Genomic DNA, 4,223 nt, shown 5'->3' on the forward strand with positions numbered 1-4,223 from the left:
GAGAATGACCAAGCAAATGTGGCACACTTATTGTTTATGGTAAAGATAATTACGTAATGGCTGAGTAGTGTTGCGCCACAACTATAATAACTTTAAATTACCTAAAATTACAAATTGGTTACTGCAATAGTAGGGAGGTGGGGAATTTGGCCGAGGTCGTGTGTGGGTTTGTGTTGACTGGGGAGGATTTTATTTCTTTCTCCTCAAACACGCCACTCCAGACTGTCTACACATTTCTTCCTCCCCCCCCCCCCCGCACTCTTATTCTCGCCTTTATTCTTTCCTAAAACACATTTGTCATATATATATATATATATATATATATATATATATATATATATATATATATATATATATATATATATATATATATATATGTCGTACCTAGTAGCCAGAACGCACTTCTCAGCCTACTATGCAAGGCCCGATTTGCCTAATAAGCCAAGTTTTCATGAATTAATTGTTTTTCGACAACCTAACCTAACCTAACTTTTTCGGCTACCTAACCTAACCTATAAAGATAGGTTAGGTTAGGTAGGGTTGGTTAGGTTCGTTCATACATCTACATTAATTTTAACTCCAATAAAAAAAATTGACCTCATACATAATGAAATGGGTAGCTTTATCATTTCACAAGAAAAAATGAGAAAATATATTAATTAAGGAAAACTTGGCTTATTAGGCAAATTGGGCCTTGCATAGTAGGCTGAGAAGTTCGTTCTGGCTACTAGGTACGACATATACACACACATATATATATATATATATTTATATAATTTGAGTTTAACACACACCATTTAATTTATAAATGTGTCTGGAGTTGTAGCAGTAACAGATAAAAAAAGGATGGTGAGAGGTGGCAAAGTGTGCTATTTTATCCCCTACTGTTAATACAACAGCGTGTGTACTAAATATAGAGCTGGTGAGAATATTAACGTGATGCGTCAGGTGACTCAGGAGTTGTCTGGGCAAGAATGATATTCAATGGCTGATATCCCTCGCCTACACATTTGAGTGTTGCAGATTGTGTTTACCCGGGAATTCAACTGAGCCTGAGGGCCACTGTTCACTTGAAAGCTCTCACTGTTAAGAAGCTCGAGTGATCTCACTGTTACATTAAGCCAGCTTGAGGTGTGCCTTGTTACTTATAAATGTGTACAGATGCCTCTTTATTATCACAGTAAGACTTGAAGGGCTGGGCTTCTAGCCCCCACAGCATGGCAGGGTCACAGTGAGCTTGGTGTGTGTGTATTCAACCAAGGTGAGTACTGGTGGATCCCTCGCCAGGTTCCGGAGTGGGAAGGTGATACTCATCAACTGCCTTTGTTCTCTGCAGGGTCGAGCATCTCCTCTTAGACCCCTGCCTTCATCATTACCTTAATGTAGTGACACTCTTCACTCGTGTTCTTATCATGTTTACATTTAAAGCTAGGTATCGAATTGCCGTCGAGGACTTCCTCATCTAGTTTGTTCCTCACCTTACCTCCTGTCATTCTGAAATTGTTCAACCTGCAGTTAATTTTAAACTGTTGTACCTGTACCTAGAAGAGTTTTAAGTGAAGGATTTATTTGTTATATATTGATTAGTGTATGTGCTCACCTTTTGGTACTGACCTGTTCGTGCCTGCATGATCGAGCATTCACTCTTGGATCCCGCCTTTCTAGCTACCGGTTGTTTATAGCAATGACTCCGGTCCTATTTCCCCTATCATATCTAGTCTTAAAATTATGAATAGAATTTGCTTCCACAACCTGCTCCTTAAGTTCATTCCATTTCTCCCTTACTCTCACGCTAAAAGAAAACTTCCTAACATCTCTGTGACTCATGTGAGTTTTCAGCTTCTACCCATGTCCCCGTGTTTTGTAACTATTCAGTGTGAACATTTCGTCTATTTTCACTGTCAGTTCCCCTGAGAATTTTATGTTTCTATCAAATCCCCCCCTATCCCTTCTTTTTTCTAGTGTCGTAAGGTTCTGTTCCTTCTGGCCCTCTTCATACCCTATCCCTCGTAACTCTGGGACGAGCCTCGTCGCAATCTAATGAACTTTTCCAGTTTCCTTGTGTGTTTCTTTAGGTGTGGGACTCCATGGCGCGGCATACTCTAAGACTGGTCTCACGTAGGCAGTGTAAAGCGCCCTAAAAGCCTCTTCACTTAGGGTTCTGAATGATGTTTTAACTTTCGCCAGAGTACGCTGCTGTCGTTATCCTATTTATATGTGCCTCAAGAGTTATATTAGGTGTTAGGTCCACTCCCAGGTCTCTTTCTCGAAAAGTCACATTAAGGTAGTTTCCCTTCATTGTGTACTCTCCCTTTCGTCTCCTATCATTTAATCATATTTCCATAACTTTACAGTTGCTCGTGTTGAACTCTAGTAGTCATTTCCCTGACCATCTCTGCAATATGTTCAAGTCCTCTTGGATGACCCTACAATCCTCATCTGTCGCAACTCTTCTCATTAATTTTGCGTCATCCGCGAACATCGACATATAGGACTCTACTCCTGCTCATTTATCATTTACGTATGTTAGAAATAGGAATGGTCCTTGAGGTACTCCACTCGTTATTGTTCTCCAGTCCGACTTCTCGCCCCCTTATCGTTACTCTCCTCTTCCTTCCTGTTAAATAGTTCCTTACCCAAGCTAGGGCCTTGAAGCTTACTCCCGCCGGTCTCTCAAGTTTGAATAGCAGTCTCCTGTGCGGTACTGTATCAAAGGCTTTTTTGGCAGTCCAGAAATATGCAGTCTGTCCATCCTTCTCTCCTGCCTTATTCGTGTTAGTTTATCATAGAATACCAGAAGGTTTGTTAGGCAAACAAACTGTGTTTGTTATTAAGTTTTGGTAGGTTGGTGTGGTTTTGTATACGAATGTTTATTGAATGGATTCGAACATTTGTAGCAATTGTTAACCTGGATATCGTTGTGTAGGCCAATGGTTAACTTGTATTACACAGCGGATATTACCCCGTTGGCAGTACTTATTAGGAGAGAGAGTCGTTGCAGTCACCTTAGTGGCCAGGTGGCGTAATGTGGTGGTCCCCTACGAGGCTGTAAAGGGTAGTTGACCATGGGTGTGCATGCCTCCTCTGTCATGTTGGACCTCTCATCATTAATATTTGACAGTAGACCACGGTCGTTTGGGCGGCGCGGTGTACCGCTTACCGCTGGGGATTGAGGCACTTCCCATTGCTGGGCTACCGCTCCAGCAAGGTAATGAATGAGAATGGCAGGGAGTGACGCACTAGCATGTTGTTGTTGTTTAAGATTCGCTACTCAGAACAATAAGTTCCAGTAGCACGGGCTATGGTGAGCCCGTAAGTGGAGGCTCTTTGGAGCCATTATCTGTATCAGTGGCTGATACTAGAGATGAGCACTAGCAGCAAACAACTGATCATTGATGTCTTTGTGTTTTATTTATAGCTGCTATGTACCACAGTGGCTCTTTCCCATTTTGCCTGTATTTTTGTGTTTTTATGAAGATAACCTTACTGGATAATAGCGTCTCCCTGGAAATGGCCCTTTACGTTGTCGTAAGAAAACATTATATTAGAGTAAAAGGAAACTCCATGTTCTTGTTGAATCCAGCAAAGCGTTGCATTTCACGGAAATTGTCAGCATGTGCTGGAGCTAGTGACGGCCTGCTGTTGCCGCCGGCACCTCCTGCCACCTACTTTTTACGGAGCCTCATTTTCCTGCGTTAAGTGAGTCTCCTGCAGCTGAGGACCGCTCTAGCTGGAAACTGTTACGCCCAGACTTGTCTGACGTGAAGAACATAGATTCCAAAAAGTACTTTTGCTAATTAACTTCTTGAAGTCTTACGTTGCCTCAAGACCAATTTGATTTTTCTCCAGAGAAGTGAGAGTTATTAACTGCTCGAGTGGGAGGTTGTCTAACTGTGCCTCCTGGAGGCTGGTTAAGTTGTCCATCACTGGTATGGATGATCTATTATGTCTGAACTAACTATAGAGTATTTCGAGATTGAACAAACTCTAGATCTATGGGTGATGGATCACATTAGTGTGTTCTCATATAGGGAGTTATTTTTGGCGTATTTCCATTTGTAGCGTGATCATGGTACGTGTTATTGATGTACATGGTTGGTCAAGATAATTCTGTCGAGCAGAGGATGCTAACAGAAAATCGCAGTCTCTGCAGCCTTTTTACATGTATAAAATATAAAGGACTTTTATCCGGCGTTTACTGTGTGGAACTTTCCCTCATGTTG

The sequence above is a fragment of the Procambarus clarkii genome, chromosome 21 (assembly GCF_040958095.1).
Source record: "Procambarus clarkii isolate CNS0578487 chromosome 21, FALCON_Pclarkii_2.0, whole genome shotgun sequence".
Lineage (NCBI taxonomy): Eukaryota > Metazoa > Arthropoda > Malacostraca > Decapoda > Cambaridae > Procambarus > Procambarus clarkii.